Raw genomic sequence first — 14555 nt, forward strand, 5'->3', positions numbered from 1 at the left:
CTTTGGGGAAAGGTAATCAAATTCACTTACTTATTAATAAAATCTAAGACACTCCTTATGCCTATTGGTCAGGAAATCATTGGCTGAAGGTGAGTTCCAACTAAGAAGATGTGAGCAATTCTGCTGGACTTGAAAAATTCAAGGCTGTCATCTCTTAACCCTAACAATAATGAATAACTAAAAGATAAGAAATAAGATAAAAGATAAAAAACAAGAAACGAGTAAAAGATGTAAATCTACATGTTTCCAGGATAGATACAGATGATGTTGACAGATAAGTCTAGTCATTCACCTCACTAATTTTGCAAATACAATAAATGACTTGAATCCTTGTCCTTGCAGTCTTAACATGTTACATACATTAAAAGTATGAAGAATTCAGCTGTTTTTAAATAAATTTTCATATAGTGTATAACCAGTTTATACTATTCCTCCAGGTTCCCCAGAAAGAGACCAATGTGTAATCAACACATGCCATGGTGCCAAATGAATATAAATGTGATATCAATAAAAGCATGTTACTCAAAAAACATAATCTCATTTATTATTTTTAAAGATTTTTGTAACATTTCCTCTTTGATTTTTTTTTTATAACCACACTGTAATATATATGAGAAGAAATTGTAACTCCGATTTCACAGATAGGGGGAAACTCATTAGCCCTGGATCTCAAATTGCATTTGTGATAAAGGAACTCTGTGTTCTTTATGCCACAAAATATTTCTAGTTATTGATAAGACTTTCTTGCAATGACCTCTAAGACTTTTAGTATCACTAAATAAACATTTATTCATTACATTTTTTAAAGTTTAAGTGCAGTTGATTTACAATGTTTTAGGTATACTGCAAAATGGTTCAGATATATATTCTTTTACATAATCTTTTCTATTATAGGTTATTACAAGTTACTGTATATAGTTCCTTGTGCTATATAGTAGGACATTGTTGTTTATCTATCTTATATCTAGTAATTTGTATCTGATAATCCCAAACTTCTACTTTATCCCTCTCCCCACTCCAGTACTCTTGCCTGGAAAATTCCATGGATGGAGGAGCCTAGTAGGCTGCAGTCCATGGGGTCGCTAAGAGTCAGACACGACTGAGAGACTTCACTTTCACTTTTCACTTTCATGCATTGGAGAAGGAAATGGCAACCCACTCCAGTGTTCTTGGCTGGAGAATCCCAGGGACGGGGGGAGCCTGGTGGGCTCCCATCTCTGGGGTCGAACTGAGTCAGACACAACTGAAGTGACTTAGCAGCAGCAGCAGCCCCTTTCCCTCTTGGTAACCACAAATCTGTTCTTTATGCCTGTGAGTCTGTTTCTGTTTCATAGATAAATTATTTTGCCATCATAGTTTAGATTCCACCTATAAGTGATATCATATGCCTGACTTCACCTAGTATGATAATCTCTGCTGCAGCTGCTGCTAAGTAGCTTCAGTCATGTCCAACTCTGTGCGACCCCATAGACGACAGCCCACCAGGCTCCCCCGTCCCTGGGATTTTCCAGGCAAGAATTCTGGTGTGGGTTGCCATTTCTTTCTCCAATGCATGAAAGTGAAAAGTGAAAGTGAAGTCCCTCAGTCGTGTCTGACTCTTCGCGACCCCCTGGACTATAGCCTACCAGGCTCCTCTGTCCATGGGATTCTCCAGGCAAGAGTACTGGAGTGGTTTGCCATTGTCTTCTCCGTGATAATCTCTAGGTTCATCCATGTTGCTGCAAATGGTATTTCATTCTTTTCTATGGTTAAGTAATATTCCATTGTATATATATATATGCATGTTTTTTATCCATTCATCTGTTGAGACATTTAGGTTGCTTCCAACCTTCATCCTTTTTCAAATCTAGTACCTTCGTGTCTTCTTCCTCTCCCTTATCCCTTCATCCCTCCTCCATCTCCTTGTTCCTGCAAACATGCTCTTCTTTGTCTTGAAACTCCAATTTCACTTATTCCTAAAGCCTTAGCCTATAAACAAGTCTAAAATACATACGCATTGTTGTCAATCTACTATACAGTCTGTATCTTCATCACATTTACTGAATTTATTGAAACGCTTGGCTACACTGTGTGTCCAACCTACCTCCCAGTCACTTCTCAAATTGCTGTAATCTAACTCTTATCCCACTGCTCTCCTGTAACCATTCTAGTGAATCCCAACTCTCTATTTCCAAAAGTTCTAAGATTGGGAATTTGTATTTACTTTCACATCTTAACACATATTTAGTAAGAAGACAACTTGACCTCTTACTTAGATGCCACTTTTCTTGGGTATATATTTATGTTTCAAACTTTTAAATTTTTAATTAGTCATAAACCATTTTCTTGTCCAAGACTTATTTTTATGCTATGAAATTCTTTCTATCCTCTAAGATCAAATCAATCTATACCTACTCAATTTCTTCCATTGTTATTGTTCTCCTCAAGCTCTTTGCCTCAGAATCAATTATGGTAATTACTAAAAAGTAAAATTAGTAGTACACACTGGATGGATAGTACCCATCATATGTACCACTATTCAAAAACTTCAATACACATAAAAAGTAACACATAAATCCAAGGTATGTTTGCAAATATCTTTACACTTCCATAGCCTAAAAAGATCTCAGGAAAAGTACTTATTTCATTTAGTCAAAAGCCAATATTTAGTACTTTACTAATTTTTGTAATAAAAATTATTATTGAGTAAGCTATTCTATGACAACCAACTGAATACACATCACACATTAAAGGTAATCTCCATCATTTTTAGAGCCACCTAAAAACCAACACATTGGTCTGAATTTCTTAAATAGAAAAGCATTACATGGTCATGGTGGTATAGCTGCTAAGTCATGTCTGACTCTTTGCAGCCCCATGGACTGTAGCCCACAAGGCTCCTCTGTCCATGGAATTTTCCAGGCAAGAATAGTGGACTGGGTTGCCATTTCCTCCTCCAGGGTATCTTCCTGACCCAGGGATAGAGCTTGCGTCCTCTGCATTGCAGGCAAATTCTTTACCACTGAGCCGCCAGGGATTCCCAAGCATCAAATACTTCCCAGTTGTACCTGTACCTGGAATTTCAAGCACAGCTTCTGATAACTGAATGCATATACAAAAACTTCAAAAAGATAAAAGTTAATAAAGATCTACTCTGCTTTACACGGTGAGTGTTTCTGAAAATGTACTACAGTTGACCCTTGAATAACATGGAGGTTAATCTGCATATAGCTTGCCAGGCCTCCATAACCATGGTTCCTCCACACCGTGGATTCATCCAACCACAGATTGTGTAGTATTCTAGAATTTACTATTGAGAAACACCTGCCTATTAAATGGACCTGAACAGTTCAATTTCACATTGTTCAAGGGTCAACTGTAATTCAAGTATGTGTTATTAAACAATAGTCTTCCTACCTAAGAGAGCTCTTATGAAAATACTTTGAGCAAGTAATTATTCCTGTAAAACACATACACACAGTACAGAGGTATCTTTCAAATTTACATTTGTTAAGTTTGCTCTAAGTGACCAACAGCATAGAAGAGATGATGACAGGAAGGGTCACATCAACACATGACTCATCTAAGAGCAAGAGGGCATTCAAAGGCATGGTTGGTGTTTATGTAGGGAGAAGGCTGAAAGGCAAGAGAAAGATACATGTAACTCAATCTATTGAGAAACGTACATTTTTGAAGTTCCCACCTGTCTATAATGGCATTCCCTGAGGATTTAAAACAAGCATTGGGTAAACACATCTTAAAAACTCAAAAATCTGAACCTAGAGATTGTCATACTGAGTAAAGTTAAATCGGACAGACAAAGATGAATACAATATGATATCACCTATATGTAGAATCGAAAATGTGATACAAAAGAATTTATTTAGAAAATAGACTCACAGACATAGAAAACACATTTACAGTTACCAAAGGGGAAAAAGAGGGGGTCAATTAGGTTGGGTTTAACATATACACACTGCTATATATGAAATAGATAACAAGGACCTAGTGTATAGCACAGAGAACTCTTCTCAATCCTCTGTAATGATCTATATGGGAAAAGAATCTTAAAAAAGAGGGGATATATGCATATGTATAACTGACTGACTTTGCTGTACAGCAGAAACTAACACAGCATTGTAAATCAACTATGAAGTGAAAGTATAAAAGTGTCAGTTGCTCAGTCGTGTCAAACTCTTTGTGATCCCATGGACTATATAGCCCGCCAGGCTACTCTGTCCATGGGATTCTCCAGGCAAGAATACCGGAGTGGGTAGCCATGCCCTTTCCCAGGGGATCTTCCCAACCCAGGGATCGAACCCAGGTCGCCCACATTGCAGGCAGATCCTTTACCATCTGAGCCACCAGGGAAGCCCAAATCAACTATACTTCAATTTAAAAAAAACTCAAAAATATTGAGATGATGAAAAATTGATGGCCATGGTTCATGTGTTAAGTACTGTATTACACAGCACAGAACAAATTACCAACCAAACACTACATTTCTCCTTAAATGTTGTACCGAGGATCACCCCAGGTGCAACTGCAGAGGCAAAATTTGTACTCTGCATTCCCTTTTTCTTCTCTCTGTTGCTAAAGTAATGTTTCTTCCCCAGTGCTCAAAAACTTTCCCTCGTGTGGTACTCACTTTTTGTCTTTTTCATGTTCTACCCACTAAGTACATTCAAAATGTACTCAGGCCCTACAAGGTTTGAGAAATTAAGCTGACTAAAACTAAAATGCTAATGGTATGATAGATCACTCTTTCCAGATCTATCAATGAGGAATGCTTTGGGAAGTAAGTAACAGTGATATCAGGAACAACAACGATAAAAAAGCTACAGTGACATAAACCACTGGAGGAAGAGCAATGCCAGGTTGGTTTGGTGGCTCACCCATGTGACCAAAGATCTAGGCTCTCTCTATTGTTAAGTTCTACTATACTTCGCATATGGGATATGGTCCCTTGGCTATTTGCTTCATGACTGCAAGAGGACCTTCCTAGCTCCAAGTATCACAGTAACAAGAAAACAAAGGCAGGATGTGACAGAAATTAAACCCAAATCACTCTTTCCCCTCATGCACTTCATTCCTTTTATCAGAAAGTACAAACTTTCCAAGAAGCCCCAGATGAATTTCCTTTATATTTCATTGACAAGGAAGAACAGGGAAGTAACTCACAGGGTTTTTTAGCTTCCACAGTGGAAGCCAGTGAGAAAAAGGATTAAAAATGGTTTTCAGGGAATGAACTAAATGTGCCTGCCATACCAGACAATGTGCATGAGATTAAATAGAGATCTTTAGGCTTACATAGGAAAAAAAGAACAGCAATACATAAATGGAGGTTGTGGCTGTTTGTAGCTCTCCCCTTCCTATCCACCTGTGAATCTGGGGTAGGTAGAAGCTGTCTTGTTCATGTTTTTATTTCCACTTCAGAAATTTCATACATTTTCATAGAACAAATGATGGCAGAATATGAAAATCTCTCTGAACGAATTCCACAGGAATTCACTGCATGTTTCACAACTCCAATACATCTATTCCTCACAGGATATTTTTTAACTGAAAGGAAAAGTATCAAGACTCCGGTGTGAACTGGAGAAGAGGACAGGTATTTTATAAAGTATTGCCAGAGTGAGAAGTAATAAACCTGGGAATTCAGCATTTGGTCAAAATGATACATTACACCAATGCAGTGACTCAATTCCAGTGATGCTTTTGGACTCTAAAATTCCAGAAGAAGCCCTCCTACATTGTTGGTGGGAATTTAAATTGGTGCAACCACTATAGAGAACAGTGCAGAGGCTCCTTAAAAAACTAAAAACAGTTATCATATGATCCAACGATCCCATTTCTGGGCATGTATTCAGAAAATGACTCTAATTTGAAAAGATATAATACATGTGCCAAATGTTCACTGTAGCACTATTGACAACAGCCAGGACATGGAAGCAACCTAAATGTATATTGCCCGATGAATGGATAAACAAGGTGTGGTATATATACAATGGAATATTACTCAGCCACAAAAAAGAATGAAATAATGCCATTTGCAGCAACACGCATGGACCCACAGATTATAAGTAGTGAAGTCAGATAAAGACAAACATAATATGGTATCACAGGTAGAATCTTTAAAAAATGATACAAATAAACTTATTTACAAAAGAGACCGTCAGATATAGAAAACAAATTTATGGTTACCAAAAAAGGGGCGGGAGGCACAAATTACAAGAGTGGGATTAACAGATCTACATTACTTTACATAAAACAGATAAATAATAAGGTCCTACTGTATAGTGGAGAAGGCAATGGCACCCCACTCCAGTACTCTTGCCTGGAAAATCCCATGGACGGAGGAGCCTGGTAGGCTGCAGTCCAGGGGGTCACAAAGAGTCAGACACGACTGATGGACTTCACTCATTTCATGTTTTATCACGGGAGAAGGAAACAGCAACCCACTCCAGTATTCTTGCCTGGACAATCCCATGGACAGAGGAGCCTGGTGGGCCATGGTCCATGGGGTTGCAGAGAGTCGGATGCGACTGAAGTGACTAAGCATGCACTGTATAGTACAGGAAACTAAACTGGTATAATAGCTTATAATGGAAAAGAATCTGAATATATATATATATATATATATATATATATATATCTGAATCAGTTTGCTATACTCCAGAAATTAATACATTGTAAATCAACTATAGCTCAATTAAAATATATAAAATTAAAAAAATAAAATTTCAGAAGAGTAATATTTCTACAAAACGAAAGCAGCTCCCATTATACCTCATGTTGTTGTTAACCTTTACTATTCTATTTGCTCCCCTAACAATATTGTCCCTTACACTGCTTAATAATAGAACAAAATGGGGAGAAATTATTCAGAATTTAAATGAAGTAAGTGTGAGAAAATAGGAGAAAAATCCTTACAACTTTGAAACTTCTTGGAGTAGGATTTGCCCACTTAAGAAATGTTCCCTCAGCTGAAAACAAACATGAATCTATGAAGAAGAAAAGTTTGTGCACTTGGATTTGAATGGACTGGATCATTTGGTACCTTGACCTAGTTTGAAAATCTATAAAAACATCAGAAAAAGAAATGAGAAATGAAATGCTGGTAAGTCACTTCAGTCGTGTCTGACTCTGCGACCCCATAGATGGCGGCCCACCAGGCTCCCCCATCCCTGGGATTCTCCAGGCAAGAACACTGGAGTGGGTTGCCATTTCCTTCTCCAATGCATGAAAGGGAAAAGTGAAAGTGAAGTCGCTCTGTCGTGTCCAACTCTTAGCGACCCCATGGTCTGCAGCCCACCAGGCTCCTCCATCCATGGGATTTTCCAGGCAAGAGTACTGGAGTGGGGTGCCATTGCCTTCTCCAGAGAAATGAAATAGGAAGACGAAAATTAAAAGTTTTCAGCTTACAGTGTTCACAAAAATTAAGTAGTTCATTTTATTTAATCTCACAACAAATTTGGAGGTGGCTATTATCCTCATTTACAGTAAGGAAACTGAATAAGGAACAAATAAATCACTTGATTAAGGTTACAAACTGGGGAGGTCAGAATCTACACTAAAGTCTGTCTGCCGTGCTCTATTAGGCAGCACATATACTAAAACTGGAACGATACAGAGAAGATTAGCATGGCCCCTGCACAAGGATGACATGCAAATTCGTGAAGCGTTCCATATTTTTAGTCAGGAAATGGAAGCAACCTAGATGTCCATCAGCAGACAAATGGATAAGAAAGCTGTGGTACATATACACAATGGAATATTACTCAGTCATTAAAAAGAATACATATGAATCAGTTCTAATGAGGTGGAGCCGATTATACAGAGTGAAGTAAGCCAGAAAGAAAACACCAATACAGTATACTAATGCATATATATGGAATTTAGAAAGATGGTAACAATAACCCTGTATATGAGACAGCAAAAGAGACACAGATGTATAGAACAGTCTTTTGGACTCTGTGGGAGAGGGTGAGGGTGGGATGATTTGGGAGAATGACATTGAAACATGTATAATATCATATATGAAATGAATCGCCAATCCAGGTTCAATGCATGATACAGGATGCTCGGGGCTGGTGCACTGGGATGACCCAGAGGGATGGTACGGGGAGGGAGGTGGAAGCGGGGGTTTAGGATGGGGAACACGTGTATACCCGTGGCGGATTCATGTTGATGTATGGCAAAACCAATACAATATTGTAAAGCAATTAGCCTCCAATTAAAATAAATAAATATATATTAAAGAAAAATAAAGTCTGCCAAATCTATGTACTTTTGACTTTTTCCACCAGAGAAAGAGGAACCATCACACATGCCCAGAATAGGTATATTCTTCAGAAATGTTCTATTAAATGAAAAAGATGCAAAGCCCAGTTAAAATGACAACAGCTCCCTGAAGGAACTAGAAAATGCCCTTGGATGCACAGAGCAATCACAAAACAAAGTTCTCAAAGCAACTGTGGGTGAAGCTAACTGACCAGAGATGACCAAGAAAATAATGAACTTTGTAATAGGAAGACAGCCAATTTAGACCCCAAGGAGTGAGGGAGAAGGGAGAGAAAAGTAAGTAAGGTGGGCAGTGAAAGAGAGAGAGAAGGAAATGGGAGAGAAGAGGTACCAGGGCAATTAAATGATGAAGGCGAAACTGTTTGGGCAGGAAAGTAGCCATTATCAAGGACATTCTATCACACAAGATGTTCTTCTGGAAGAAGAGCTTCTGTCACAATTATTGAGATGGAACCATTTGAAGTAAAAGGAAAGGTTAATTTTCTATGAACCAAAGCAATTCTTCCCCCGTATATGTCTTCCGAGATCAAACTTAAGGGCTCAAATATCACAGAGAATCCACAGATATAAGGACTCTCATGGTTGAATTGATTATATTCCCCCACACCCAATTATTGAGTACAGCAGCTACTTATGTAACTTTTCTGAACATAAACATTTCCCCTCTGGCCTTGAAGGATAACCTTCAAGGAAGTTCATGCTTCAAGCATTTTACGATTTAATTTTTAAATCCCTAATATCCTTGAATTTAATCTTTTTTTTATTTGTAGTTCTCAGCACTAAAACCAACAGTGGTTTTATTCTAGCCATGATTTTTTTTTGATCCTTCTGATTCTGTTATCTCCCTTATCTTTAGCTGACTTTCACTGACTCATGAGTAAATCATAGCTGATAAATCTCTAAAATTTAAATTGACTTATCTCAATAACAAGTTTGTTGATGTGAACTCAGGAGGTACATATTGATTTGTTGTTAGAATGGTAGAGCTAAGTAAACATGCCATAAGAGGATGCAGATGACATTTTTAAGACCCAAGGTTAAGGACACTCCAAGTTCAATGAGAAAGCAATGGCACCCCACTCCAGTACTCTTGCCTGGAAAATCCCATGGACGGAGGAGCCTGGTAGGCTGCAGTCCATGGGGTTGCTAAGAGTCGGACACGACTGAGTGACTTCACTTTGACTTTTCACTTTCATGCACTGGAGAAGGAAATGGCAACCCACTCCAGTGTTCTTGCCTGGAGAATCCCATGGACAGAGGAGCCTGGTGGGCTGCTGTCTATGGGGTTGCACAGAGTCGGACACAACTGAAGCGACTTAGCAGCAGCAGCAGCAAGTTCAATGAACCACCAGTGAGCTAACAGCTCAACCCAGCCTCTTCCCCTCAGGCCTACTGAAGTGTGCCAAGACAGTATGATTCTTACCATCAACCAACACCACCCTGCTTTCCCAGTCAATATTAAGAGAATATGCAGGAGGGGAAAGGGTTGCCAGTCTTTTAGGGGGTGTTCATGAAGACAAATTATTCTCTTGCCTTTCAATGGGGAGGAAATAATTATCTGAAATGAAATGGTCCTCTTCCAGGAATGCAAAGCAAGAGGAGAGTTATAGAACCTGGCTAAGATATCCTTAAGGTAGTATGTGATCTATGGGAAAGGAATTTTGACACAGCTGGGGGACAGTTTCCTGGTAAAGATAAAGCTATATCACTTTTTTGCCCCCAATGACTTAAAAATCCTCAACAAACTGGTTCTAGGACCTAAAATGATAAAATTTAGAATCATGTAATTCATGGCCACATTGATTTATAATTCTCTGAAAAATAAAATTACCTACATCCTGCTTTTATTCAGCTTGGGCCATCAAGAGCACAATATGATTTGTTGAAACAAGAGTGCATATATAAAAGAGTGGTCACAGAGTTCAAAATAGACAGCACACTATCCATTTTTGTAACAGCATTGAAAGTTAGTAGCTTAATCTGAGGTTTTTTTACTTTATTGAAATAAAGTTGATTTACAAAGTTATGTTAGTTTCAGGTATACAGCACAATCATTCAGTTATACATATGTATATCCTGTTTCAGATTCTTTTGCTTTATAGGTTATTACAAGATATTGCATAGGGCTCCCTGTGCTATACAGTAGGTCCTTGTTTCTTATCTATTTTAGTGTGTATATGTTAATCCCAAACTCCTAATTTATCCCTCTCCCTCTCTTTTGGTAACCATGTTTGTTTTCTATGTCTGTGAGTCCATTTCTGTTTTGTAAATAAGTTCATCTGTATTTTTCTTTTTTACATTCCACGTAAGTTATATCATTTTACGATTTAATACCATGTGATACTTGTCTTTATCTGGTTTACTTCACTTGGTATGAGCATCTCTAGGTTCATCCACGTTGCTGCAAATTGCATTATTTTATTCTTTTCCATTGTTGTATATTATTCCATTGCATCAAGTTTAACTTGGGTCTCCCAACAGTAGATCTTAAGACAAGGACTTGGGGGCAGATTAACTATTTGCAAGGTAACCCCAGGATTGTAAAAGTGAGAGAGTAGGGAAAGTGGGGCAAAGGAAGAAGGAAAGAAAATCAAAGTTTTATTATTGTTGTGAGCCAATGGGACTGAGTTCATATGGACAGAATATGAGAAATTGCAAGGTACATGCCTCAGAAGGATACCACTGATGTTTGCGGGGGTGAGGACATTAATCTACCCACTCATACACAACCACTGGCTGAGGCTTGTCCCATGGAGCATTACCCTCCTTTCATCTGTGCCTGCATCCATGGATGGACACCATTCTTGGCCCCATGTGCCCATTTGACATGCGTCTCTGGCATCTGCAGGAGACTCTCCTTCACAGATAAGCATAAATCAAGGGCCTGAGGTGTCAGGTGGTATATCACCAAACCCTGTTAAAGAGGTCTGAGTGATTGCTGTTGTTTTCACAGAATCAGATGCTAGTGGGATGGGTTCCTATATTATTGACTGCACAGGGATCCTAAGACAATACAGATGTTCATCAATTATTGTCAAGTCCTGAAGGGCAAATTTCAATCAAAATGATCCCCATCTCTTTTTTAGAAGTATTTTTCAAGAGTGACATCTTTTCTAAAACAAGCAGACCTGCAAAGGACTTTTAAATATTGGAAATTCATGAGGTAGCAAGAGAGATTTGATTACCTCTCAGCTCAAGGCCACCAGTAACTAATGACTGAACATCATTCAGTCAAGCAGGCAGACGCTTTACCACCTGAGCCACAAGGGAAGCCTGACTGAACATCAGACAATTCCAAAATTCCTCTGCTATGCCAGGTCGTGGATAGTTTCTCTCTCAATCATTTGGAATTGGTTGATTGATCAATGATTCAATGATTCAATGGAATCAATTACTCCAATCATTTGCCTTCATTCTAATTATGAGGAGCATTCACATTAAACTGTGAAACTCCAGTCATAAATTCCAGAAAATCAGGGAACAATGATGGATGAAAACCATCACTGACCTATGAAGGTCATCATAGATCATGACCTTCCCTGGCGGTCCAGTGGTTAAGAGTCTGCATTTCCAGTGTAGGGGGAATGGGTTTGATCCCTGGTTGGGGAACAAGGATCCCACATGAGAAAGAGCCAAAAAAAAAAAAAAAAAATTGGTCAGTGCTTTCAGAACTACACTGTGAGAAAGCTCAAGGGGCCATTGGGGAGGAAGAATTAAGAGGGTGAGTCTGTTATGATCCAGCAATCCCACTGCTGGGCATACACACTGAGGAAATCAGAAGGGAAAGAGACACGTGTACCCCAATGTTCATTGCAGCACTGTTTATAATAGCCAGGACATGGAAGCAACCTAGATGCCCATCAGCAGATGAATGGATAAGAAAGCTGTGGTACATATACACAATGGAGTATTACTCAGCCATTAAAAAGAATTCATTTGAATCAGTTCTAATGAGGTGGATGAAACTGGAGCCTATTATACAGAGTGAAGTAAGCCAGAAGGAAAAACACCAATACAGTATACTAACGCATATATATGGAATTTAGAAAGATGATAACAATAACCCTGTGTACGAGACAGCAAAAGAGACACTGATGTATAGAACAGTCTTATGGACTCTGTGGGAGAGGGAGAGGGTGGGAAGATTTGGGAGAATGGCATTGAAACATGTAAAATATCATGTATGAAACGAGATGCTAGTCCAGGTTCAATGCACGATACTGGATGCTTGGGGCTAGTGCACTGGGACGACCCAGAGGGATGGTATGGGGAGGGAGGAGGGAGGAGGGTTCAGGATGGGGAGCACATGTATACCTGTGATGGATTCATTTTGATATTTGGCAAAACTAATACAATTATATAAAGTTTAAAAACAAAATAAAAAAAAAAACTGGAAAAAAAAAAAAAAAAAGAGGGTGAGTCTGGACTTCAATGGGTGTCACTCTGAAATGTTTTTGTTTCCTTTCAGTTTTTGCTTAAACTTGGAGAACACTAACCCAACTCTTTCCATTTATAAATGAAAACAGGACTTCCCTGGTGGTCTAGTGGTATGGACTCAGTGCTTTCACAGATGACAGCCCAAGTTCAATCCCTGGAAGAGGAACTAGGATCCTGCAAGCCGCACAGCGTAGCAAAAAATAAAAACAAAAAATGAAGCAACAGCCTGGGAGCTGAAAAGTGGCTTGTTAATGACTGTACTGCCAAATAAAAACAAAGCTAAGACCAGGAATCTGAGTTCTAAGCTAGCAACACACTTCCTAATTCACCTCGGTTTTTTTTTTGGTGGGAGGAGAGGGTTGGGAGGGGGGTTTTGCATCAACAACCTGGTGCCAGTCCTCTTAGCACCAAGCAGCCCTATTGCCTTTTCTTTAACAAATGTACCAGGAAGAAAATAAAATAGTACTTAGTACTGACTGCAGCCACTTATTGCTCTCTAAGGAAATGATCCAAATCACCTCAGAGGTAGTTTGTTTAGAGAAATCCTTTCATGATGAAACTTGACTCGTTTTTTAATGGAGAAATGGAGAACATTTGGCCCAAAATTTAAATGCATGGCAGGCAGAAAAGAGAGCTGAATTACTCTGTGAAACAGAGTAAGAGATTAAGGTGGCTGAGAGGGAGACCAGCAAGAAGGAAAGAGGGGATGAGAGAAAGGGAGTGAGAGGGGCCTGGGTGGAAGCAATATGGAGTCCTCTGGAGAGATTCAGTGTAAATATGGTGGTGTGATATTCTGTTGCAAGTTTTTTGTGGGGCTAAGCAGGCCTTGGCTGTCACCATCTTCCCTTTCCTGTTACTACCAAGATTTAAAAGTCTGGCCACGCACAAAAGCCTTTTGTTAGTTCTACTTGAGTAAACAGATAAAATGAGGCCTAGCAATGGGGAAGTAGACAGTGGAGGTCAGAGCTGAAAGAGAAGGCTGAGGGTGAGCGAATGATCTGGGCATTATGTGCTTTGACCATCCTCTTACCACCTCTTCACATCAAAGTAATTTCCTGCTTATTGTGCACGAAAGCACTATGAGGAAAAGTGAAAAAGAATATATGAAAATTACTTCAGCGTTCAGTTTCTTGTCAGGAGAACTGACATGTAAAACTTGGTGTGACTCACTTAGGTAGGAGGCAGCACAGGTAAAATTAACAAGAATTTGAAGGGATGTGTATTTGCTTTAAAGAGTTATGATCACGAAGGGGGAAAATGCCATAAAATTTGCACATGCACTTTATTTTAAATGTTGACATATTATGAACATCAAGAACGTACTGATGAAAGAATTCATGCTTACATTTATGAAAGGCCTATTATTATAACAATTACTTTTAGAAAAAGCCCCACTCAACCCATTAGGAATAATGCAATGGGATTTCTCTGAAATATTATAAAATATATACTACTAATGGAGTTTAATGGTAGCTTAGGCCTCCCAAAGCAGTTAACCTTAATAGCAAGAAAATCCAAAATCACAGTAAGGGAACGGCTAAGACAAAATATAAATGAAAAAGTGTATTTTATTTATTTCCCCATAAGTTATTTCAAAGAATTAAATTCCATGGGTAGGAGAAACAACTAAATACACAAGTTAGAAAGTTATTCTACCAAAAGAAAACATGATGAAATTCTAAGATAGTTTAGTATACAGTATGGTCATTAACATAGTAGTTCTCACAATGTGGTCCCAGGACCACCACCAAGGGTGTCACCTAAGAACTTGTTAGAAATGTAGATTCTAGGGACCTACTCCAGACCTATGAAATCCACAGCTTTCAGGATGAGGC

At 38.7% G+C, this 14555-nt stretch overlaps 1 protein-coding gene and 1 non-coding gene across 2 annotated transcripts in view; one reads left to right on the forward strand and one right to left on the reverse strand.

The window, feature by feature from the left end:
* The window catches only part of SYTL5 (synaptotagmin like 5), a 261920-nt gene that overhangs the window by 197079 nt on the left and 50286 nt on the right, over positions 1-14555 (reverse strand). The window lies entirely within an intron of this gene.
* LOC139181842 (U6 spliceosomal RNA) lies at positions 7569-7675 on the forward strand. The gene has a single exon (XR_011565570.1). It is a non-coding gene; the product is annotated as a U6 spliceosomal RNA (small nuclear RNA).

The sequence above is a fragment of the Bos indicus genome, chromosome X (assembly GCF_029378745.1).
Source record: "Bos indicus isolate NIAB-ARS_2022 breed Sahiwal x Tharparkar chromosome X, NIAB-ARS_B.indTharparkar_mat_pri_1.0, whole genome shotgun sequence".
NCBI classification, from domain to species: domain Eukaryota; kingdom Metazoa; phylum Chordata; class Mammalia; order Artiodactyla; family Bovidae; genus Bos; species Bos indicus.